Source organism: Diachasma alloeum, unplaced genomic scaffold (genome assembly GCF_001412515.2).
Source record: "Diachasma alloeum isolate Michigan unplaced genomic scaffold, Dall2.0 Dall_scaffold_00933, whole genome shotgun sequence".
NCBI classification, from domain to species: Eukaryota; Metazoa; Arthropoda; class Insecta; order Hymenoptera; family Braconidae; genus Diachasma; species Diachasma alloeum.
The window spans coordinates 87,146-114,961 of NW_021681050.1; the positions used below are offsets into that span (position 1 = coordinate 87,146).

At 40.7% G+C, this 27,816-nt stretch overlaps 1 pseudogene; it reads left to right on the forward strand.

The window, feature by feature from the left end:
• Positions 1-23,908, forward strand: part of LOC107045416 — a 34,235-nt pseudogene extending 10,327 nt beyond the window's left edge.
• Positions 23,909-27,816: the final 3,908 nt, after the last annotated feature.

Here is a 27,816-nt window from a genome sequence, read left to right on the forward strand (position 1 = left end):
ATAATAATAATAATAATAATAATAATAATAATAATAATAAATAGGCGTAGAGAGCGAACCCATCGCCCGGCATGTCCGCAATAGCCATGGTGGTGTCGGGCTAACCACCCGGCGGCACCTATACCCTGTTCCATCATCGAGCCGCGGCAGAGACCCCCACAATCGGTCCCTCTCGGATGCGGACCGCGGACCAGTTGGGAGGGTTGAACGATCTGGATCCAATGGTAACAACCCGGCTGTCCAAAGGATTAGGTGGACGGAGAAACTCAAGGAGGACCTCATGCCATGTTGGCAGGACAGTGTGCCGGCGCAAGTGGGCCACATGGCAAGAATGCGAAGCTTGTGGTGCACAATGCACCCTGAGTTTTCGCACTTTACAATTCAGCATTTGAGAGATCAAGCCAGTCGCTTGCGCCGACAGGGATACGATTTGCTTGTCGTTCCACAGGGGCTGATGGATCCTCCTCCTCTTGTGGTATCTCAGAGCAGTGAGGATATACAGTCAGAGCAACCGACCCAACAGAACCATAAGGAGCCTCAGAGGTCCTCTCGTGATATAGGCGAAAGACGAGAGAGAGTCACAGGGAAGTTCCGTCTCCGGCCTGAAGATCTGGCCATTGAGAATGCGGGTCTGGCCGCAGTCCTTCCTCCGGATATCAACTTGCTCGATCTGAACTGGGCTGTGTATGATGCGGCTCTTCGTTTGAAGCCTCAGAACCCAAGTAAAGGGTCATTTGAGGTGAAAACGCGAAGGCGCATTGCACAGCTCCAAGGTAAAGTCGGTGAGGCTAGGAAGCAGGCGTCGCGCATGCAGTGTGTGATTGACTTAATCATCGGTGGTAAGCCTTTTACGACGCGCATTCGTAAAATATCCGCGAATTTGCGCTACCGTCATCACACGCTGAATAAAGCAGTCCTCCTCTTGATTAAGGAGAGGTTTGTTGAGAGGGTGCGCGTTCTGGGGACCATGAAACGGTCTCTGAAACAGCGGTTGCGTCGGGTGGTAGACAAATCTGTCTTCCATTCTGATCCCAAGCGCTGGTTCGAGCCGCCTACGCCTGCGCCGGATAAGATGCCTTCAGTTGAGCGAGTTGAAGAGTTCTGGGGAGATCTGTATGGTCAGGCGCCTAATCTCATGGTGGAGACTCCAGCCCTTCGGGAATTTCGCGTGTTTTGTCAGAAATATCGTCGGCAGCGCGTGGAATTTTTGCGAGTCACTCAGGACGAGGTTCGATCTGCTTTGCAAAGTATGAAGAACCACGCCGCTCCGGGTCCTGACGGTATTAACGCCTTTTGGTGGAAGAGGTTTACCTCTGTGCATGTCCATCTGGCTCAGATATTCACGGCATTCCTCGACGGCGGTGAGTCTGTTCCTGAGTATTGGTGGAGAGAAGGACTATGCTGATCCCGAAGAAGGGAGAGTTGACTGACCCGGCGAATTATCGGCCGATCACTTGTCTGAATACACTATATAAGCTCTTCACCGGTATCTTGAACGAGCGTATCCTCCATAATATACAGCCAGTGTGGCAGCAGATTCACGAACAACGAGGAGCAAAGAAGGGACTGTCAGGTTGCAAGGAGGGTTTACTGCTCGATCGCTGCGTATTGCGTGATTCGTTGCAGTACCATCGCAATCTGTCGGTGGCCTGCGTCGACTATCGCAAGGCATTTGATAGCACGAGCCATGAGCTTATTTTCATGCTTCTCGAATGCCTTGCGGTAGAAGACAACATGGTGAGATGCATTAAAGATCTTGCGCCTCTCTGGAGGACGCGCTCCACTATAACATCTGGTGAGGGGAAGCTGACTTCAGAGTTGGTGCAATTCAGGAGAGGAGTTTTCCAGGATGACCCCCTGAGTCCTCTTCTGTTCTGCATCTCACTAATGCCGCTCTCTGTTGCGCTGCATTGTATTGAGGGATATCAAGCTGGAAGACCTGGCGATAGGAGGCACCAGGTTAGCCATGTATTTACATAGATGACCTGAAGTTATTCGCCTGAGGAGAACGACAGCTCAAGCTTCTGCTTGACGTTGTCGCAGTGTGTTCACGTGCGGTTGGCATGAGATTTGGGTTGGACAAGTGCGCCGTTTTCCATCTACAGAGGGGCAAAGTCAGTGACGAGATGGGTGATCTTCAGGTTGTGGATGGAAGCGTCATACATCATCTTGGCGGCGAAGAGTCATATCGATATCTTGGCTTCAATCAGTGTTCCGTAGTGGACGCTGAGGCAGTCAAGGAGACTCTTTGTGGAAAGTACAGGCGGCGACTGCGGAAATTTTGGAAATCCGAACTTTCCGGGAAGAATAAAGTCGCCTCATCGAACATGGTCGCTGTCCCGGTGCTTCTCTACTCCTTTGGAGTTCTCAAGTGGAGCAGGGGTGAACTGAAGCAGCTGGACAGAGATACCCGCAAGCTGATGACCATCAACAGAAGTCTTCATACACGCTCTTCGAGTCCGCGGTTATATTTTCCGCGGGAGAGTGGGGGACGGGGACTTCTCAGTTTGGAGACTCTACATGATCGTCTAGTCCTCGGTTTAACTTGTGACGTTATGAATGGTTTGGATCCGCAATTGGAGTTCGTGCATGATCATGAGCTGCTTGGGATTCAAGCCTTCCTATATAAGGCAGCAGATACCGCAGCGGCGTCCCTCGGTTTTGAATTTCGTCGTGGCCGAGATGGTCAGTTGGCTGCTGATTCATTAGCATTCATGGCCAAATCTCGGCGTGAAACTACGTCAAATAAACAGAGAATTTAAAGTAAAGTTAGTTGTCCTTATCATTGGCTCTCTTGGGGGAATGAAGGAGTCATTCATATCTGCGCTCAAAACCATCCCGGCCTGTAGCCGTCAATTTGGCTGGCCAGATGCAGAACGCAGTCATCCTCACGTCCCTTCGTCTACTTAGGCAGCATGATTCTGGATTGCAATAGAGCTCACCCTCTGGTTAGAGGGAGCACTATTGCAGAGCAATAAGGAAGTGTTTGCATCGCTTAGCTTGCTGGACAGTCTTCGAGGTGAAGTCGGAACCCTCGAGGATCGTTCAGGGATCTCATTCACGAGTAAATAATAATAAGACGGGAGAGTGCATCCGATCAATTCCCGTCAATGTGGATTATAAGATGTGGCCACTGTGAACTTTGTCAACAGTGGTAGGGCTTTCACGGTCCGCATTCACAGAATATCTGCGAATTTGCGATACAACCATCACACACTGAATAAACAAGTCCTCCTCATGATTAAGGAGAGATTTATTGAGAAGATGCCCGTTCTGCGGACTACGAAACGGTCTCTAGAGAAGCGGTTGCGATGGGTGGTCGATAATTCTGTCTTCCACTCCGACCCCAATCGCTGGTTCGATCCACCCGCACCTGCACCGGATAAGATGCCTTCATTCGAGCGGGTTGAAGAGTTCTGGGGGGGGGTCTCTACGGTCAGGCTCTCAATCTCATGGTGGAGACTCTAGCCCTCGAGGAGTTTCGCGCGTTTTGTCGTGTACATCGTCGGCAGCCGGCGGAATTCTCGCATATCACTCAGGAAGAGGTTCGATCTACTTTACGAGGTATGAAGAACCACGCCGCTCCTGGTCCTGATGACATTAACGCCTTTTGGTGGAAGAGGTTTACCTCTGTTCATGACCATCTGGCCCGGATATACACGGCATTTCTCGATGGTAGTGAGCTTGCTCCTGAGTGGTTGGTAGAGGGGAGAACTGTGTTGCTCCCCAAGAAGGGAGACTTGTCCAATCCGGCGAACTATCGGCCGATCACGTGTTCGAATACACTTTATAAGTTCTTCACCGGTATCCTGAATGAGCGTATCCTCCATGATATACAACCAGTGTGGCAGCAGATACATGAACAGCGAGGAGTGAAGCGGGGACTGTCAGGTTGCAAGGAAGGTCTGCTTGTCGATCGCTGCGTATTGCGCGATTCGAGGCAGTACCATAGCAATTTGTCAGTTGCCTGGGTCGACTATCGCAAGGCATTCGATAGCACGAGTCATGAACTCATTTTCCTACCATTGGATTGCTTTGCGGTAGAGGACCACATAGTGAGGTGTATCAAAGATCTTGCACCACTTTGGAGAACGCGCTTCACCATAACATCTGGTCAGGGTAAGCTGACTTCGAGGTTGGTGCAGTATGGGAGAGGAGTCTGTCAGGGTGATACTCTGAGTCCTCTATTATTTTGCATCTCACTAATGCCGCAATCTGTTGCGGTGCGTTGTGTTGGAGGGTACCAAGCCGGAAAACCCGGTGATAGGAGGCATCAGGTCAGTCATGTGTTTTACATGGATGACCTGAAGTTATGTGCCTCAGGAGAGCGGCAACTCAAGCTTCAGCTTGATACTGTCGCAATGTATTCACGTGCGGTCGGCATGAGTTTCGGATTGGACAAGTGAGCCCAAGTCTTTCATACGAAGAGGGGCAAGGTAGGTGGCGAGGTGGATGATCTTCAGCTTGTGGATGGAAGCGTCATATATGATCTTGGCGCCGAAGCATCGTATCGATATCTTGGATTCAATCAGCGTTCCGTAGTGGAAACTGTGGAAGTCAAAGAGACTCTTCGCGAGGAATATCGGCGGCGGCTCAGGAAAGTTTGGAAGTCCGAACTTTTCGGCAAGAATAAAGTCACAACAACGAACATGTTCGCTGTCGCGGTGCTTCTTTACTCCTTTGGTGTTCTCAAATGAAGTAGATTTGTGCTGGAGCAGCTGGACAGAGATACCCGTAAGCTAATAAACATTCATAGTAGTCTCCATCCACGTTCTTCGACTCTGCGGTTGTATTTTCCGCGAGAGTGTGGAGGACGACGACTTCTCAGTTTGGAGGTTCTTCATGATCATCTAGTCCTCGGTTTAGCCTGTGACGTCATGAATGGCTTGGATCCACACTTGGAGTTCGTGCATGATCATGAGCTCCATGGGATTCAAGCCTTTCTATACAAGGCAGCGGATACGGCAGTGGCTTCCCTTGCGGTAGAGCTCATGCTCTGTTTGGAGAGAACACTACTGTAGAGCGATTAGCAAGAGTTTGTATCGCTTAGCTTGCTGGACGGTCTTCGAGGTGAAGTCTGAACCCTCGAGGATCGTTCAGCGATCTCATTTACGAGTGTAAAAAAAAAATAATAATGTAGGCGTAGGGAAGTTGGCGTATCCATCGCCCATCAGGATGGTGTTCCATCCTGCTGCAATAGCCGTGTTAGTTGCGGGCTAACTACCCGTAACTTCCAATACCCGGTAATACCAACGAGTCGCGGCACAGCCCCGCACAGTCTGTTCTTTTCGGATGGGGACCATGGATCAGTTGGGAGGGGCGATAGATCTGGATCTAACAATGGTAACAACTTAGCTGTCCATTGGATTAGGTCGTCGGAGGAGCTCAAGGAGGACCTCATGCAATGTTGTGTGGATAGTCAGTCGGCGCAGCGAGGATATATAGCGCGGATGCGGGACTTGTGGTGTGCTATGCACCCCGAGTATGCACATTTTAGCGTACAGCATTTTCAAGATCAGGCCAGTCGCTTGCGTCGGCAGGGCTATGATTTGCTCGTCGTTTCACGACGGCTGTCGGGTGGTCGTTTCTCTTAGATTTCTGTGAGAAGCGTCGAGCCTCAGCCGGAGCAACTCACCCGTCATAGTGATGAGGTGCCGGGGAGAGCTTCGAGGGATATGGGATCAAGGGGGGACAGGGTCACGAGGAAGTTCCATATTCGGCCTGACGATCTGGCGTTAGAGAATGAGGCACTGGCTGCTGTGTTCTCCCCGAGTGTTAGCTTGCTCGACATAAACTGAGCTGTGTATGAAGCAGCGCGCCGTCTAAAGCCGCGAACCCTTGCAAGGGGATCGTTTGAGCTGAAGATGAGGAGTGCGAATGGCCCAGCTTCAGGGGAAAATCGAGATGGCTCGAAAGCAGGCGTCGCAAATTCAGTGTGTGATTGATTTCATCGTAAGTGGACGAAATTTTACGTCTTCAATGCGCAAAATTTCTTCGAACTTGCGGTATCATCATGACACACTGAATAAGGCAGTCTTCCTTGTTATCAAAGAGAGATTTGTCGAGAGGGTTCGAGTTCTGGGGGCTACAAAGCGGTCCCTAGAAAAGCGGTTGTGGCGAATGGTGGACAATACTGTCTTTCATTCGGACCCCAGCCGGTCGTTCGAGCCTTCAGTGCTTGCACCCGACAAGATGCCATCAGTCGAGCAGGTTGAGGAATTCTGAGAGGCACTTTACAGTCATGTTCCTCGCCTCATGACGGAGACTCCAGCTCTTCAAGAATTTCGTGCTTTTTGTGAAGAACATCGTCGGCTGCGCGCGGAATTCACCTCAGTCACTCAGGAGGAAATTCAAGCTGCGCTGCGAGGCATGAAGAACCATGCTGCTCCATGTCCAGATGGCATCAACGCCTTTTGGTGGAAGAGCTTTACCTCGGTTCATAGCCATCTGGCTCGGATTTTCACATCGTTCATCAATGGTAGCGTGATGCTTCTTGAGTGGTTGGTGGAGGGGAGAACTGTGCTACTTCCGAAGAAGGGAGACTTGTCTGACCCGGCAAATTACCGGCCGATCACGTGCTTGAATACGCTCTATGAGCTCTTCACAGGAGTCTTGTATGAGCGTATCTTGCACGATGTACAACCCGTGTGGCGACAGATTGATGAACAGCGGGGGGCGAAGCGGTCGCTCTCAGGGTGCAAGGAGAACTTACTCGTGGATCGCTGCATATTGCGCGATTCGATACAGTATCATCGGCACCTGTCAGTGGCCTGGGTCGACTATCGTAAGGCATTTGACAGCACGAGCCATGAGATCGTTTTCCTGCTAGTCGAGTACCTTCCGGTATAGGAAAATTTCGTGAGGTGCATTAGAGATCTTGCACCACTTTGGAGGACGCGCTTCACATAACATCTGGTGAGGGTCGGCTTACTTCAGGGTTGGCGCAATTCAGGAGAGGAGTTTTTCAGGGCGATACCTTGATTCCTCTCTTGTTCTGCATCTCACTGATGCCCCTCTGTCGCCTTGCGCGGTGTTGGTGGATAAAAAGCCAGAAGACTTGGCGATCGGAGGCATCAGGTTAGCCATATATTCTATATGGATGACCTGAAGTTATTTGCCTCGGGAAAGCAGTAACTCAAGCTCCAACTTGATATTGTTGCAGTGTACTCACGCGCGGTCGGAATGAGCTTTGGGTTGAACAAATGCGCAGTCTTCCACATGAAGAAGGGGAAGGTTGGGGACGGGATGGGAGAGGTAGACCTGGTGGATGGAAGTGTCGTTAGACATCTTGGCGCTGAGGAGTCGTATAGGTATCTTGGCTTCAATCAGCGATCCGTAGTGGACGCTGAGGCGGTCAAAGAGACTCTTCGTGGGGAGTATTGTCATGAATGAGAGGTGTAAAATTGACTGGAACTTCTCGTTTGCGACTATCAGGCCCGTCACTGCGACGAAGCCCGATATCGTCCTCTTCGACTTTGAAGACAAAGTCATCTACGTGATTGAGTTCTCGGCGCCAGCCGAGAGTAATATATCTGCGAAGGAAGAGGAGAAACGGCTCAAATACCAGCTGCTCCTGTTTAAGCTGCGTCAGTTGAACTGCGGGTTTAGGGTCAAGCTGATCGTCCTGATCATTGGCTCTCTTGGCGGCATGAAACAGTCTTTTGTATCTGCGCTTGAGGTGATTCCATTGTTTGTATCGTTTAGCTTGCTGGGTGCTCTTCGAGGTGAAGTCGGAGCCCTCGAGGGTCATCCAGCGATCTCATTCATAATAATAATAATTATAATAATAATAATAGTAATAATAATAATAATCATCATCATCCTTTACAATTAAGAAAATTATGTATCCTAGACAATAAGAATAGTTTCTGAATAAATAATTTATGTAATACTATAAATTGTGCATTATGTATTTATTTCTTATTACCACCCACCCACTTTCCCACCGTCACTCATTTTCCATATGGCAGCCATTTTCCACCGACCACCCACTTCCTGTGACCCTCGGCCCCAACTTTGAGGCCCTGCACCCCAGGGGGTTCCCCAGCGCGCCGACGGCCTCTTCAAAGGCACGCGGCTGAGGGGTGAGGGGGAACGTGCACGTGTACTTCGCGGAAAAAAGGGGCGAGGGTGGGAATTCCTGGAAAAAAATTCGCCAATCCTGGTCACTTATTACTTATATATATATTCTTTTTTGAATAACAATCAATGGAAAAAATTATCTGGGATTTTTTTTTTAGGTTATTATCATATCAATTTTTAAACTTGATAATGTGTTGAGATTGAATTGAATGAATTAATCCAATCATATTTTTAGATAGACAATTGTCCAATTGAATGAGGAAATTCTCAACAGTACACTATTAAAAACAGTCTCCCCCAAAGTCAATAACAAATCAACAAAATCTTTTAGGGATTGAAAAAGATATTTTGAATCTAAAGAATCTTTTTGCTCTATTATTATCAGTACCAAAAGCACATATCCATCAAAGCTTCTTTAAGGGAATTGGTGTAAAAGAGAGATCGGGTAATCGATCGGATAAACGGTGAAACTATTTTGTGACGTCATGTTCTCTATTAATCGAAGTGCAAAAAAGGAAACATTGCATTTTACTAGTACTTACACATCGTCTTTCAGCTCGATAGCTTTAATGATAACACTGGGTGTAAACTGAGTAATTTTCCTTCAATTAAACAATTTTCTCTCTCGAGGAAACTTAATGGTCTTGGATTCGATGACAATAGCGTCTTTTTCACAAAAATGGCGAACATATATATTAACTGTCACTTGTTAAACTCTCGAAATATCTATAAAAACCGCAGATTGTTTACATTTTAGTTCCGCCGGTAATCATCAGGTGAGGTTGGTCAACTCCACGACCAAAGAGGATGACATATTTACAAATAAAAAAATTGCCAGATCGATGGCGCTGAGTGTCAATGACTTTTTTTTCGAATGAAAAAAAAAACAACCAGTACGGATTTCTTGTTCTGAAAGTCTTCAGTACAGTGACGATAATAAAACTCAATTGTATTTTACATTATATTCAATTCATATATTATGTTATAATATTCAAGCACAGTACATAAAACATATTTACATAGTAAATTACGTTATGGATTCCATTACATATATTTTAATTTGCCCTCTGATCCATATGATCAAACTCAACATTGAATGAATTTGATATCTATGAGGATATCAAAATCGAAAAGAAAACTGAACTCAAATGAAAAATTACATGAGCCTCAAATTCGTTACTCAAGTATCTCTTTATCAACATATTTTTTCACTTTATTTCTGATACTTTCTGTGCTTGTATAAGCCCTGACTGAACTCCAAGAATGCACTCGAGATAATGCGACATATAATTGTCCATGATTGAAAACATCTCGTCGAAGATCTACGGCAACTTTATCGAATGTTTGACCCTGTGACTTGTTAATAGTCATGGCAAAGGCAATCTTTACTGGAAACTGTCGTCGTTTGAAACTGAAGGGATAATCATCAGAAGAATAAAGTGTTTGTAAGGAACATGTGGGGATGTTCGTTAGGACACGATACTGCCATCAGAACAACTAACCCCCGTGACATAGGAAGGCGATTCGAGAGTAAAATGTAGAGAGAGAGAGTCTTTCGCTCTTCCACCCTGGGGTGGTCAGACGTCCAATCTTCCTTCCGACAATGAGGTTTTGGGATTTCCACGCCATGGCGTGGCTAAATTCGTGTTTCAAAGTTTTGGTTCTGTGATATCACTTTTTTTTTGTATGTCAAGACCGGAATAATTACGCGTTTTTGAGGGAAATTTGATTAGGTGCGGTTGCAATACCGGCGCTCCACAATTTCGTTGGATTTTACGAGGCTAAATGGTTACCTTTTGTATTTTTGGTGGAAGGTCGTTAGGAACAAGTGCAACTCTTGTCTCCGGCGGATTGTCAGGTTGCTTTAGAGTGTAGTCCAGAATAATAGTTTGATAATTCGCAGTAATAAAGAATTCGGGTTTATGTGTCTTTTAACCCCGTGAATCCAGGAGAACCGACCTGGAGGAGGCGCCAAAAATCCTCGGTAATTTTCCGAACGTCCACCAGTTCGGCCCGGATTAACCGTCATCTTATTTTATAAAGTTATGTGGAAAAAAATTAGAGTATTTTCGTATTGAATTCCCCGAAATCATTCGGCGGCGCCATCGAAACCCACGCTTGATGTGCCAAAGTCTCCGTCAATCAGAGCCCGCTTCTGTTGGCCGGAATTCGCGCTGCGGTTAGTGCCCGTGTCACTGACCCAGGGCAGTTAGTTCCGCGTTGACCGTCACAACCTGCGAGTCACGTGTGAATTTCTGTGTGTGCCATCATGACGTAATTGCCATCGCGACGTAATCCACACAGATTATTTTCTTCTTTGAGAAGCTATAGGGATCCAGGATGGTCCGAAAAGGGAAGATGACCACTAAACATCGAAAAATCGTAAGTTTTTACGGTGGAAATTGAGTTTTCTCCGAGCCATTAATACTGGCGTCGATTTTTCCCCTCCGTAGTGGATTTCCTCTGTGGTCTCAACCACGTGGAGTCGGTTAACCTCCGAAGAATCCCTCGTTCGGTATCTAAATTTATCATTTTTGGGGATTTAACGGATATTCGGAATATTTATCCGTATGTCACACCGATTTTAATCGGTTATTCCACCCGAATTGTGTCGGTACCGAGTTTCCATCGCGACTTCCGGTTTATCCTGGGCATATTTTTGGGGTGATTTTTGGTTTCGGTGAGGGTGTTTTGGTCTCCAGTGAACTCGTAATAACTTTTCCCGGTGCAAATCTGAGATTTTTCGACTTGGGCTATCTCTCTCTCTCTCGCTCCTATAGCGAGGTATATCTGTATCTCCCTCTACGTATAAATTGCATAGAGAGGCTCGAGCATTCCCCATGAATGCTTCCCTCTCCCGGCACCCTGCTAACGTACCGACAAGTTGCGGCTCTTGCTTCCCGTGAGTATTCCCTCGTTAAATTTTCCCTCCGGATATAAATCAACCCGAAGTGGCTCCCAATGATCTAAAAATTATAATTTTGATTTCATGGGCTTCTCTAGACCTTCTCGAGCAAGTTGGTTCTGTGTTTTTCGGATTTCACTCCACCGCTTTTCCGCTACGGCGAGTTTAGTTTTAGCGAATTTTTATGTTCCCGCCGTGCGTTATACGTATACTGGTAGGTTTATTTCCTCTCTCTCACTCTCGCGGGGATTCGTATACCTTTCCCCCAGTTCTCGGAATTCTCGAGTATTTCGGAATTAGTGAATATTTTTATATTATCATTGAGGAATTGATGACCTCACTTTGTAGCCGAATTAATCAATATTGTATTATCTTCGGATTACATAGTTCAATTCAAATTATTATTTTCAAGTTATTATTTGCAGTTTAATCAGTTATTGTTATAAATATATATTTTTTTGTGAGATCAATATGGAAAGAGAATCATGTAAATTAATAATTTCGACAAATTTCAATAGTGGAACCAGTAAGGACAATGTCGATTTCTTCATTTTTTTTGTAGTTTTCATCGCCCATTAACCCGTTTCCACCTGAAATCTACCCCTCTCTCCACAACCTAGTACACTGAGCGAACCAAGGACCGTTACCTTTCCCCAGAAATCTAGTTTTCTCCCTTTTTGTGTACATTTTAGAGATTTTCGAATTAGTTGGAATTGATTTTGTAGGCTCCTTCGGTTTCGTAATTCCGGCTAAATATTACCTGGCGCCCATAGATTTTTGAATTTTTGAGTTCAACTAGATGCAGGGGAAGAAGGGCGAAGGTAATAGCCATTTTTAACCCCTATGCAAAAATGTCACGTTACATGTTATACGATTCAAAAAAACAATATCACCCGCTTTATCACCTGACAAAATTTCGCATTTCAATACATTGTTAAGAAATTCCAAGACCAGTCATCGGGTGCCATTACATAAACCTTCGTTAAAACTCAAATTTATTATCAACATGCCTATACTGTATTTTCTCAAACGTCATTGATGTGGAGCCAATGACGATGGTGATGATGTATTGAGATATTCAGGCAGTATCTCATTGGTCATTCTATCATTGTCACAATTTTCTGTACTATCTCTGCTGGTATAGATTCTTTCAGTACTTTCATGCAATAGATCGATCACTCGTTCATTGACTTAATTCACATCTACATTACGAGGTGCTAGAATTGCACATTTTGAGAGATGCCCGTATTTTTTCACGTTGATAAATTCCTCATAAGTCTCTTTGGCTATATCTGCATCCACAGGAGCGATACAATGCGCTGGCAGCTCGACATTGTCGTTGTTATCATTAAGATTTGCATTACTAATATCACGGAGGAATTTAGAAAATTGAATTTCCTCAGGAAGAGCACGCATATTTCGAGTCAATGAATACTTGACAAAATGTTGCCATACAGTACTAAATTTGATGGATAAACTGAACACTTAATCTCTAGTGGCGTGTAGTTTAACGGAAAGGAGCTGCTTGAAATCTCCTCCTAGAATAATGATTTTTCCACCAAAAGGTTTACTATTATTCATGATATCTTGCAATAATCGATGAGCCACTTCGAGTGTATAACGTGGAGCCATTGGCTCATCATCCCAAATCAACCGGTCAACATCTCTTAAATGTTGAGCCATTTTACTTTGAATATTCATAGTAGATGTGGAATCGTTATCTAGAGCAAAAGGTAATTAAAAACTTTTATGTACTGTCTGTCCTTCAGGGAGTAGAATAGCAGCAATCCCTGTGTAGGCCATTGTACTGACTCGTTTATTCTGACCTGTTCAAGAGGTAATACAAAGTTGTGTATATGAGAGTTTTACCTGAACCTCCAGGACCATCAACATAAAAACATTTTGGTCTATAATCATGTTGATTCTCAACAAACTCGACTTGCGAGGGATTCATTGAGTACATTCTCCCGATTGTAGAAAATGCAACCGTTCGTTGACGTGGTTGCCAAGAACGGTTCTTCCAGATATAATGTGATGGTATTTCTGTGTAGGTGTATTGTCTTGCATTCACATCATGGGAATTCAATGCAAAATATTGTAATAGTGTAGAAGTTTGCATCATAGCACGTCTAATTGATTGTTCGTCTAGAGCCGCATAGCTTCATTAGGACCGACGTACCAAGTATCAATGAAGTTTTTGATTTCATCATGGTCAATCGCAGGAGGATTCTCAGGTGGAGTACTATTTCCAGCTGTGCTAGTTAAATTGTTAGTTTGCTTTTTTGACGTAGATGAACTCGAGGCTCCAGTGAAATTAACAGCTGTAGCATCATGAGGCTTCAAAATATATTTGAACAAATACTTAACCGCGGAACAGCTCGTAACGGCTTCGATATTAATATGACAGTTCAGTAATGTTGAGAGAATTGGAGAATATGGTACGACCCATTGGTTATCAACGACATGACCTCTGAGACCATCATAACGTACACCTGTATCACGCCGACGATAATTCGGAAAACCATCCTCATCCATCGTTGTCTCCTCTTGAAATTCCTTTGGGAATTTCTTTGAACATTTATTTTGCTTTTGGCACCAATCTCCGCATGGACCATGGATCAAATTCTTCCTCACGATTTCGTGCAAGACTGGGTCTGGTTCAGGATCAGGAATCTCAGCCCAAATGTACCGATCAACCAATTGAGGGGTTAATAATTTATTGCACAGAGTAATTAAAAGATGTATATGCAATAATCCTCGTTTTTGCGATTCAATTGAGTAAATATACGCATCAACATCTCCGAACACCTTCTCTTTCATAATTAAATCCATTAGATACTTTTTCTTTATATCAAAAACTCGAGTCGTTAGATCGGGTCGATCGCATGGCTGTTCATCTTTTTGAGGTTTTCAGTTATCTCTTTCCACTTCGGGTTACAAGTCATAGTAATGAACAGATCGGGTTTCCCAAAGGCTCTTACGATTGCCATAGCATCTTGATAATGCTGCATCATACTTCGCGGTGAACCAGTGAATAACGATGGTAAAATAATCATTCTTCCGATACGAGTTTTCGAGTCTTCTGCTGCAGTTTGTAAATAATCCACAAGTCCAGAATAATTCTCCGCTCTTAGTTCCTTTTGAGGCAATTTGATGAATTGCATTCGGTCTCTCTCAATTTTTACGTATTGATCCACGATCCACTGTTGTAGCAGGTGACGCCCGAGCAGAGTCGGGTTATGTTCACCTTCTCGAATTGCCATTCGATACAGAGTATACCTTCGCCTAGATATAAATTTCGTGGGATCATGTTCATATGTAAATTTAGTACTCTAGCCTGGGGTACCAAATGGATAAAACAATGGATAAATCCATCGTTCTACTTCTGGATACATAGAGGTCACCGACTGCAATTTTTTCGTGGATTTATCCCTAATTATTACGGAATTATTGGGAATGTCTCCACCATCTGTAGTGGAAAAAATCACAGCAACCTCATTAAAACGCTGAACGTTGTACCGATTAGGATCTAATCTAGGTTTCAATGCAAAACTCGAGAACAGTTCATTGGGAGTCAGAGATTGAGATTACTTCTGAGCATCTCATTCTTCCTTTATCATCATATATGTTTTAGCGTACATACTTTTGTCTCGAATGATAGAGTCAAGAGTCTGTACTAATTCCTGGTCGAGTGACGAATTTGTATCGAGTAAAGTACTAACGGCTTCAGATGAGTCAATCACAAAAAGTTGACCATAGCGTGCTTTCTCACCCTCCGCTGGTTGTAAGGTAGTACTCATCTGATAGTAAATCTGACTTTGAATAACAACACAATAGGACCAGATCTTTGATTGCTGAAATCTCTCAGACGAGCATTGAAAGATGCGAAAGAAAAAGAACTGTTATCACTTCTAATTCGTTCTAGAAAGTGTTTTGATTTAGGATGATTTCCTTCAAATAAGGATTTCAATATTCCCCTGGTAATTCAGGTGAAGGTTGCAGTTTCACCTTATCATGATTACAGCAATCATCAAAAGATCGTTTGTTCTGTACTTTTTCGCATTTAAAGTCCAGAGCACCACAACACGTACAAACCTCCGACATTCGACCTCCATAATGTTCCTGAAGATCATTAAGAGATTCATCTGGTAACATAGATCTCAATTGGAGTTTCTTGTTACGTCTCTGTCGAACATTCCTCTCATTTCCTATTCTACTTGCAGGCTCATTTGGCTCAGGAATTTTCAGAGGAGTGACAGGAGTTCGAGAATCAAGCATTGGTGGAATAATTTTATCAATAAGATTTTGTGATTGTGTATTATTCATAGTTTGATTGTTTTCAACATTTGTAGAAGATGCGGTCGATCTTGATAGTGGAATACCCGAAAAATTAGGTTCTGATATCATATGGATATGAACACGCTTTGCTTTTAGCATTTTGCGATAACCAGGATTTTGTTGTGAATCAAATATAGGAGGAATTCTTACAGAGAGAGTGTGAGAGTGAGTGAGATTGGAATTCAAACGTCGAAACACTTGATTCCTGTTGCACCTGAGATATATGAACATTTTTATCTGGCATGCTATTAGATGCGGTGCCTGACGAAATGGCTTTTCTCGAATCACTTATTAAAACGTGATGATGGTATGCAATCGAGGTAACACACTCATGTGTGGAGAAGTGATAGCACGACTGACACTTGGGAAAGATCCTTCGGTATTCATTGGTGCTGATTTGAATTTAGGATGGTTTTTCTTATGTGGATCATCTTTTGCAGGTGCATCTGATTGAGGAGTTACCTTCAATTTCTTATTTGCATCCAATTCCAATTTATACGGAGAACTTTTCCTTTTACTTCGATTACGAAGCGAATCCCTCTGAAGATTACTTACTTCAACTCGTTCACGAAGATCCTGCTCTTTGGATTCCATGACAATTACGACACAAAAAGATGTCAGTAGCTACATTGATCATCAAGGAAAAAGGGTAGTGCCAATATGAGAAGGAATCCAATGGAGATACTATTCTTATTGTCAAATAGAAACATCATCGTTTATTCTATCCTTGATTCATTTAATTCATTTTTTCAACAATATCATTTATCTCAACAATCCAGAAATCTCATCGTAACAAATCTCATAAATTATATCAAGGAAACAATCTCATTAATCCATCATTACATGAATATTTTTTTCATCAATTAGAAACATATACTCCTTGTCACTCAGAAATTAAAATCACTGATATCATCTCAATTATTCAGAAATCATTATATCAACTCATATAATATCATAAGTATCTCGCAACAAAACATCGAAATTCTCTTCTTCATCAATAAATCATCATTCCATCAATAACATAAAAATTCAATCAATCATCATTTTCATCATGAATTCATCCCTCTAGCGTTGAACAAATACCACTGAAATTTATTTCCGCTTCAAAAAATGATTATTTTTGTTCTCATCATCAAAACAGTAAATCACAGCACTCTATCAGTTTCAATCCAATCTGAAAATAAATAGATTAGGTAGAGATTTAGTTTATTCCACAGAAAAATAATAATAATGAAGAAAAAACAGGACAATTTACTTACGTAACGATATCTTGATTCAGCTGGAGGTTTGTTCCCTTTCCAATCAACCTCAAATCCTCATGAAACTTGGATCCTTTTTATTTGACACTTTTCTCACGCACTGATTTTTTTCACCATGAAACAATCCATATGCGGATAATAACACCAGTAAACAAAAAACTATTTTTCTCACACTCGAATTATCGATATTTTCTTCAAAAATCAACGTCAGCCCGACGATTTAATGAACGCCTATACAGAAGAGAAAAAGAGATTAGACGAACAGCTGTTATTTTTTATTTAATCGAGTGAAGTAAACTTCATTTTTTGTTGGTATTTTTTTTATATTTTAGATATATGTATGACATATGATGATGATGAGTGTGAGTGAGAGAAAGAAAGCGAACCGTATTATCATTTTTGGATTTCGATTAATCGATTATCATTATGAAAAAAAATCGACTAATTGAAGTCAAAACAAATGATAAACGCCTTACTCTTTTAATCGTAAGGAAATCGTAACACGGTACCTCTCTCTCCCAGAATAATGCTTTAACATACGAACTTAAATTACAGGGATATTGTCAAAACGATTCTTCCCTTTGAATAAATCTGTCATCACTATTCGAAATCTAAACTCTCATTGGTAAAACCTTCCAACTTATGTGGATTCCGCTCTATATAAACTCTTTGAATTAAATCTTCTGCTCCCCATATCTCGACTAATCTCATATCGGCAAAGAGGACGAACGACAAGCAACAGATGCTTGGTGCTTGTATAGTGAGAGTCTCTAGTCGATATAAAAAAGAAAAAGAGGTGATGTTCTTCGTACTGTACTAATGACATGGAGCTGTACGATGTGCAGTTAGTGAAACCGGATCGTTGCTGAGTTAAGGTGGACGGGTCATCCATTCTGGCAAGTTTGCGATACTTTTGTTATATAATAAAGTTTACAAGTGAGACGCGTCTCTTTTCCGAAAGTCCAAGCGTGACCGCTTCCGTAAGCAATTTTCGCGAGGTCTTAGATCTGAATAATATGGAGTATGTGCGAATACATGGACATTCTTGTAATCATACAGATACAAAGAATACTACAAGAATTACCACCTTGTTGTGTACTCTAGTGACCGTTTGAATCGATTATATCATCAACTGCGGATGATCAGCATAGAAAATAAAAATTGACTGTCTGATGGTTCGTGCAGAGATAATCAAGAAGTAGTGTCAAAAGACATCTTTGCGTTCATAACAAGGTCAAATATACCTCAGTGATAGAATTAAATTCGATATTTTCGAAAATAAAGCTAAACTTACCTTGCTGATCAATGAACCATTCAGCTTAATGTTTATTCACAATGGGGCATGCAGAGAGAATTGGATATTTCAATATTTTCCTAAAACTAGAATGTCCTCGGTATTTCAATAGATAGTTTCATCGATACTTGTCTGAAAAATTGAGAAACGCTTTATACGCCCCAATCAGATTTGTTAAATTTCAATTTATTTTTTAAGCGCGTCTATACAATTACATGATAGTTGTATCAGCACCCAAGCAATAAACGAGCGGTAATTTATTCACATTGAACCAGCCCGCTTGATAGGAAAAGGAGAAAGATGAAAACTATCTCTCTCGCTATGTCTTGGCTCTCCCTCATCCCAGGTGGGAAATTCCATCGACGATGGGGTCAAGCTTGGCAAAAGCTAAGATTGCCTAGCCTTGGCATAGCTACCTCCGAACAAGCTTGATGCCATGGATATGCCTAGGTAAATTGAAGCTTGGTGATAACATACGAGTCCAAGCTTTGAATCTGAGTCTGTTCCAACCATTCTCCAAGCTTGGTATTTCAAGCTTGAACTCCAGACGTTTAACCGAGCTTGTTCAGCCATAGATTACCAAGATAAATCCAAGCTTGGCGATACCATATGCATCCAAGCTTGGGATCCAAGGCTGTGCCAAGCATGGATCGAGCTTCGGATTCCAATCTTGAACTCAGGACGTTTAACCAAGTTTGGTCGGGCATAGATGACCAAGTTATATCCCAGCTTGATGGTCCCGTACGAATCCAAGCTTGGGATCCAAAGCTGCCCTGAGCATGGTCCAAACTTGGTATTTGAAGCTTGAACTCAGGATGTTTAACCCAGCTTGGCCGCGCATAGGTTATCAAGGTAAATCCAAGCCATATATTTCCAAGCTTGGGATCCAAGCCTGGCCCAAACATGGTCCAAGCTTGGTATTCCAAGCTCGGACTCCCGGGGTTTAACCGATCTTGACCCAACCTGTCTCACCTAGATAACACAGTGGGGTAAAACGGGATAATAGGTTGATTTTTATGGCGGGGTAAAATGGGATAATTATTTTATTCAATTTTATTCAATTCATGATTCAATTTTCCTTTTATCTCATTCTACCCCGCATCCCGTTATTTCGTTTTATCCCACTACTAAATTTATCTGCAATTAAACTTCCTCTTCTATCCCGTTTTACCCCTGCGAATATCATTTGCCTACATAAGCCCCACAAAGATAACCTTAAACAGCAACACCTATCCGGCATCAGAAGACTCTCGACTATTCGGCGATCACTGAAGCTAAGCAGCAATGCGCCGGGTTAGTAACAGGATGGGCGACCGAGGGGGAACACTGAGGATAAATACCGAGGGAAAAGGGAATGGTTCCGTGGATCGTTTTTTTTTATTTTGATTATATTGTGAGGCTCAAAAAAGTCAATTCCTCATAATAAATGAGCTTTTAAGTATTGAATTCGGGAGTAATTAACTATGCAATTAATTTGGCTGAAGCTGGGATATAACTTTGCCATCAAGCTTGGATATAGCTTTACCACCAAGCTTGGACGGCGCTTGGCCTCTAAGCTGGCCCAAGTATTACATTCCGATGCTCAATTGAGATTCGTCCACGCTTGGATTCCAAGCTTACGCCAAGCAAGGCAAGTCTTGGTCCAAGCTTGGATCAAGCCTGGTTCAATCGTCAATTCCCACCTGGGGCAGTCTCTCTCCCTCTCTTATACTTTCTTCTCTGCACACACATACGCGTATGCACACACAAATATAAACCTGTGGAACAGATTATGGTAGAGTGCACTCCCCATAAATACAAAATTTACAGCTCGGCTCCGAATTGATTGCTCCGTATTGATTCGGAAAACGTCAATCTACGATTTTTTAAGCTAAAAATGCTCCGTGGACCACAATTTTGATCCGATTTCGCCTCTTTTTTATAGTAAATGTTCGTTAGACTTCAAAGAACGAAGTCAAGCATCAGTTTTTGAAAATGTGAAAAGTATCATAAGTTATTCAATTTTTGAGTTTATATCGCTTTGACTCGTCTGTGCGTTACAGCTAAACAGTCTGTATTTTGACTGCTTGAACATTGTAACCATAATAATATAAGGTAATAATGAATTGCATTTGTATGGAATTCTTTAAAATTTTTGTAACATTCTAAAGAACAGGGTACAGGGTGGTTTCAAGTTTTGGGTTCCAACGACAAGCTTAATGATTGATACATTTGATGATTTCCGAATGGAGTTACTGTCGGTTTTTTTGAAACTTGTCAGGAACATATTTAAGAAATTAACAGAAATGCATGATTAATAAAGACCGTTTTTCGCATTAATTTTTATTTTTTGCATGCATAGTAAAGATATATAATGTGTGGAAATTCTCACTTCAATGACGCATGCATTCTGCAATGCATTCGTCCGAGTCGTCCTATTAATCCAATATTCTTAATATAAAATCTCACGTGTAAATAAATTTCGAAATAAAAATTCTCCAAGAAAAAATTGCGCTCACATAAGACATTCCTATTGCTTGCGATTAATTTAAAAATGTCCGTTTTATTAAGCACTTGAAAATGTTTATTCGTGTCACATTTGTTCGTTGCTTCGCTTGTATCTTACCGCTCATTCCCCTTCGTATTATAATGAACCAATCAGCGGTAACTGCTTCCCCCTCCATAACGCTGTTAGAAAATGACGCAGTGAGGCTTGGAGCACCAAGCTCATTCTAAATCGTGCACATCTCCGATACACAGTGAACATGGGAAATGCGCAGTCTATAGCTATTATACGTCCATAGCTCGAGTGTCGTCCGAGGTCCGCTCGAACGTCGTCCGATCGCCGTCCGAGTTTCGTTCGAGCGTCATCCGCACTATTCCGAGCTCATCAGATCAACTTCGGTCGCGCACGAGCGGCGCTTAGGCTGCATCGATGTAGACACGGTCTGCTCGATATCGAAAGCCCTACCTACGTTACCGACCGCTTGATGAATGGGCTTGTGCGCACGCAATCGGACGAAACTTGGCAATGTCGCACTGTCGATGATGACGGCTACAACACGATTTCCGGCAGACCTCATGTGACTATCGACAGTGCATTTTTGGATACCAATATAAACAATGGATTCATAGTTCCTGAACGAAAACTATGATAATAGATCTCACCTACTCAACAATAGTCGTTCAATCAACGGAGAATACGTCACCTTGTTTCCTGCACTTAGGAAGAATCCTGTAAAATTTGTTGAATATGTGAGAATGACCGTCCAAACGTTTGATTATGTTTTGTCAAATATTGGTCCGTCGCTGGTGAAAAATTGGTGTAACTTACACTCCCAACCAATTATGCCGAAAGAAAGATTGGTTCTCACTCTCAGGTAATTTTTTAATGATGATTCAAGGGATTGATTTTGAAATAACCAAGTTCAAATCTGATTCCATTTTTGGAATCTAAAATTATTCAATTTTTTTTCTTGAGTGATTATTGTTTTCTCCATTTAAAGATCCATGTTGAGTTCGATGAAAAAATTCAACAATGATCCATTTAATGTCCAAAGTTTCGTGTAAAATGTTCATCGTGGGCTAACCAATCTTTGTTGGGGAAATAAATTCTTTGCTGAGTCAATAAATTCAGACAGCACAAAAAAATTGAGTTCTATCGGGGAGGGTTCCACTGAAAACTGTTTAAGATTGTTTCAGTTATAAATTGTAGATTATTGAGTATCTGAGTAAGTGAGTAAGAGACATATCTAATGACAATCAGTTTTCTTGGTAACACACTTGCATTTCGAAGCAAATAAATCATATCATTCGAAGCACAAGCCCAAACAAAAAAAAACGTTCAATATAATCGAACTTTATTCGATTTAGCAAATAATCTTCAATTAAAAAAAAAACCATTCAATTGAAATAACGAAAAAATTTGAAATGAAAATAAAAGGATCCTATTTCCCCTGATTTGTTCAGCATAAACCGAACCGAATTATGTTTCACGTAAGGATATAATTGATTAGGTGCAATTAAACTAACAAATGACTGTGACTCACCTTTTTTTTTTAGTTACATATCATAAACATAAAAATAACGTATTTGGTCCGTTCTCGTCTCGTTTTTGCTATTCTACTGATGGTGTTTGCAAGTTTGAACATGTTTTAACTAATATTAACGGTTTTTACGAATATTCCACTTTGCCCCGCATTCCACATTGCCCCAATTCCACTTATATTGGGATATGAATTTTTCAATTATATTGAAAATAAAAAAATTCTCAAATTCCCCACATCTTAGCGTCAATCAGGGCTAAAGTTCTGAAACATAAAGAAAAATACAATCATCACTCGAGAATAAAATGAAATTATTTGGGGACCATGAAGAAAATGGGTGGCCCACTTGAGAAATAATCATCCGTATATAAATTCCGAGTTTTAACATTTTAGGTTTTTAGCAACAGGAAGCACCTACTCTACGTTGGCGTTTTCATTCCAGATGGGGATCAAGACGGTTTTTGTGGTCATCTCTGAGACAATGAATGACCTATGGTTGACACTAACATCAGTACATATGCCAGTTCCTTCCGTCAGTGACTTCCTTAAAATATCGCAGGATTTCCAAAAGAAATGGAACTTTCCGCATTGCATTGGCGTAATCGATGGACGTCACGTCGCTGTAAAGAACCCATATAATTCTGGAAAGCTATATTATAACTTTAAGGGGTACTATTCTATTGTCCTGCAAGCTGTGGTCGACGCCAACTATAGATACATCTTTATAGATGTAGGCGGATTTGGGTCCCAGCATGATTCGGTAACTTTCAAAGCACCTCAGCTTTATAAAGCTCTAATAAAAAAAAAAATTGTGATACCACAATCACGTAAAGTAGAGAATTCAAACTTATACTTGCCATATTTTATTGTAGGAGATGGAGCGTACCCTCTATCCGAGTTTTTGATGAAGCCTTATCATGGTATTAATTTATCACAAGTTCAAAAAGTCTTCAACAAGCGACTGTCTAAAGCTCGGGTTGTGGTAGAAAACGCGTTCGCTCTGACTAGCCAGAAATGGCGTATTTATTATACTAACATAAAGAAGAGTCCAGAAATTGTAAATTTAATAATTAAAACCACATGTTTATTGCACAACGTGATCATCGATTTGGAGCACCAAAATAATGTTGAGAATGGAATTGTAGAGAACTCAATCGATAATGATGAAGCTCTTATAGAAGCTGTTATGGCTGGAGATATCCGCGATGAACTCGCAAGACATTTTACCATCTAAGCGTTAAGTTAAATAACAGCCTGGTTTGGAGGTAACTCAAAAAACTGACGTCGACAAGTTCCTTCTGAAGCTTGATGGCACCCCAAATAAGGCGAAACGTGGTGCAAATGCTATTTTAGGTGTTTCTTTGGCTGTTTGCAAAGCTGGGGCTTCCGAAAAGGGCGTTCTACTTTACAAGTACATTGCTGAGCTAGCTGGCACCAAGAAGATCATCCTGCCCACCCCAGCCTTCAATGTCATTAACGGTGGTTCTCACGCGGGCAACAAATTAGCGATGCAGGAGGTGTGGCAGCCTCCAAGTTCCACAAGGCCGGCAAGTACGATCTGGACTTCAAGAACGAGAAATCCGACCCGGCCACCTACCTCGAGCCCAAGGCCCTCGAGACCCTCTACCTTGACTTTTTCAAGGAGTACCCCATTGTCTCCATTGAAGATCCCTTTGATCAGGACGGATGGGACTCCTGGACTTCCATCACTGCGGCTACGCCCATCCACATCGTCGGTGATGATTTGACTGTGACCAATCCAGAGAGAATTAAGACAGCGATTGAGAAGAAGGCCTGCAACTGTCTTCTGCTCAAAGTCAACTAGATTGGCAGTGTAACTGAGTCATTACATGCTCACAATCTTGCTAAAAGCGTTGGCTGGGGTACCATGGTGTCGCATCGCTCCGAGCGATTGGCCAAGTACAATCAGATCCTCCGCATCGAAGAGGAGCTCGAACAAGGTGCCAAGTATGCTGGGGAAAAACTCCACAATCCCCAAGCTTAAATACCATCAATCCAACCAGGTTGAAGCTATTAACACAACCAATGCAAGATATTCTGAAGTCATTATCGTCAATCAGAAACACCATTTGACATTTGTGATAATAAAAGTTATTGTGCCATTTCTACGCACATTTTTCTGACTTAATGTTACTAGCATTACAACTTATTTAAATTTCGTTACGATATTTGAAATCCAAAGACAGCGGGAAAAGTCAGAAATTTGAAGTTTTTATGGACAATCTTGGGATATTGGAGAATTAGGAAAATGAGAGGGGAAGTTTTGCGGGAAATTGAATTTCCTACAAAAAAGGGCTCTTCACATTTTTTTAGACCTCTTATTTTTAGAGATATATGTAAAATTCTCTTGAGATATTCGAAATTCAAAGAAAAACAGTAAAGCGGTAAAATTCAAATTGTGGTTTTGAACCTTTTCAGAAAATTTAAATGAAATGAATGTATATATGATTGTGGGGAAAAAAATAACAGAATATAGTTATCGAATCAGTCTATCCGTCAGAATGAATCTTCTTTAATTTCAACGCGTATTTGTCCTGCAATAGAATCATGAAATTTATAGTCATCATTTTGTTGCAAAAAATAACCTAAAATTTCGAATTATGAATTTTAGAATTTTTTTCCAGGAAAATGACGCCACGAAATCGAAAAGCATGTATTCTGACAGATAGATTGATTGGTCAACTATATTTTATAATTTTAATCTACAGTTTTATTTACATTCATTTAGCTAAAAGTTTTGGAACACGTTTATTTTTAACCAATTTCACAACTTCAACATTTTGTTCTCTAAAACCTGACGTGCTAGGAAAATTCTAAAAAAACGGTCGAATTGAGACCGAAAAATTCCTTCTAACGATATTAATATAATTTTTGGAGAAAAACTTGACATTTTGTTGTTCCACTCTGTAATGAAAAAATGATTTCGACATCCAGACAACCCTCTCTATAACCCGTCGAATGCACTTTTATATAAATGCACAAAACTTGAACTCATTCACGACAGATTTAAGAAACTCACCACAAGTTTTGCAGTAAATAAACTAGACCACATTCTTGACCTATGCCATAAAAGCAGTCCTAATATTATATCAAAATAAAAATATCCACCACACACCCTATTAGAGAAGCTGCAAACCTTGAGAAACGAACTGTACAATAATGACACCTGGGGAGGATTAGCCCACCATCTGTAAATATTATTTCAATTTATCTTCCTTGTTTTTCGTGAATTAATTTGATCTCTCTCTTTCAACACTACATTACGATTCATAATTCTCAATGTACCATACAAACTTAATTCTATTGAATATAAAATTATATATTTTCTATTATTATCATTAATGTGTATTAGTACGTAGTCACTATAAACTCTAATAAAATGTGGGTGGAGCAACGACAACATATTAATTGATTAATAATTGCAAAATACTCTACAGTTGTCTGATCTTAAGATAGAAGCCCCTCTGATCACAGTTGATGACGTTGTTCATAAGAGGAATAATTAATGGGATGTTGGAAGAGTTTAGCCTCGTTCTACCATTGTTTAATCAATTTACACGTTTGGTCCCCATAATACTAATTTATTGTCAAATCGCGACGTTTCGCTGCAAATCACAGCTTCTTCAGGCTCTTGACAGGTTTAGTACGTAGTCACTATAAACTCTAATAAAATGTGCGTGGACCAACGACAACATATTAATTAATATTAATAATATTAATGTATACTATAAACTCAACATTATTTCCATATATGCTCCAACTGTAAATAATTGTATAAATTATGCATTGAAATGTAAATACATGGCTGAAGACCCTAGGACAATGGCCAGTTGCAAGTCTGCTTGCAACGAATCCCGATCAAAATAAAATTAAAAATAGGAATATTATGAGACGGCTATTCTTTTTGGTGAAAATAATAAGAATAATGATAATGAATGATGGTAATAATAATAATAATAATAACGCTCAAATAATTGTTAGATCTATTAATCCATAAGAAAGTTTTATTCAACCTCTCCCTTACAACTATTGTTATTTGATGAAAATGATTGAATAAAGTAACAAAAACTGCACCCCGAGAGTCATGCTCACATTTTTCGGATTCCTCTGAAACATAAAGACCTTCTATACCCTAAAAAGGTGCTTATTCGTTTATAGTATAATTTAAATAATAAATTATATTATAATAATGAATTTGCTTTATGAAGATCATCATAAAAAATCAATTCCTATAATTTAACTGTGCTTTATTTTTGATATATTGCATACAGCATTAAATACAGTTATTAATAATACTTTTCATAATGCACTGAAGTGGAAATAAATGAAATGCCGTATATTGTTATATTAAATTTTACGGAGAATAGGAGTGATATCATTTAGAACATTGAAATCTGATACCAAAGGAAATACGGTATACAATAGCGAGACTTATGGCAGGCATGTCACCAGCCGGAAGTATTCCCAGTGGAGCTTCTGACCAGGAAAAGGTAAATATACAAGAAATTGTCAATTCTTATAAAATGAATTGACTTAATCTGTAAATGGTTGATTGTCAATGAACTTAAATCATCATCAAAACCATAACTTCCGGTTAATTGTCTCTGCACATAGAAAAGTTGATCATTTGTCTCTAATGAATTTATTTGAATCGAATAAACCATTTACAGCACAAATCGGTAGTGAAGTGATAAAAAGTAGGATAAGTGACGAAATAGAAATTTTCAGGGAATTTCAAAAACTTGATCAAGTTTGAGGCAACGTCGGATTCAAGTATACAAAATTTTTGGTAAAATAATGCACTTATGCACTTTACCGCTTCAATACAGAAATATTGTACGCTATACGTGCTGAAAAGTAGTTTCTAATGAGTGTGAGGATTACAGAGTGAGCCGGAGGCGAGGGATGAAATATGTTTGAAATTTTTTTCTAACAATTTTTTGTATTTCAGGCTGCATTGATAATGCAAGTGCTCCAGCTGAAGGGTGAGCAGATAGCCATGCTTAAACCAGAGCAGCGGTGAAGTATTCTAGTGTTAAAGGAGCAAATTGCAAAAAGCACCCAAAGATAGGTTTAAATTTCAGAAAAATTAATTTCTCTAACTACATTTATATTAACTAATAATGAAGTATCAATGGTTATTTTTTATTACAATATACTACGTACAAGATAGGATTTGAATGAATTGTTTTTATTGAAAACTGAATTTTAATAATGGTCATCCAAGTATTTTGTTGGATTTGGAAAAGTAATAAAATAATTTGAGTAAATTTGCGATTTCATACTTTGTCTTTTTCTAAATAAATCCACTGGTTATTTTTTAGTAATAAGTAGAATAATTAAGTATTCGTATGAAAATATTTTCACTCTTCAGACTTTCCTCGCTTTTATCTCATATTTGGTGATGTACAATAAACTTCGGAAACGGCAGGAAGTATTTTTCTTCTCATCAAAAATACTTATGATAATAACAAAGTCTTAAGATTCCTATAAAATGCATTTAAACTTTTCAGAAACTAAACAAGTATTATCTTTTCTTGTTCACATTTCGGTATTTCTAAAACTGAACAAAACATTTTTATCTCTTGGAATACTCATAAAGAAAAATATAATTAACTTTAATAATGATTAAACTATTATTAATCGAATGTTTTTCAGACATTCCTCGTCTTCTATCTCATATTGGTGATGTATAATAAACTTCGGAAACGGCAGGAAGTATTTTTCTGCTCATCAAAAATACTTATGATAATAACAAAGTCTTAAGATTCCTATAAAACGCGTTTCAACGTTTCAGAAACTAAACAAGTCTTATCTTTTCTTGTTCACATTTCGTTATTTCTAATACTGAACAAAACATTTTAATCTCTTGGAATACTCATAAAGAAAAAT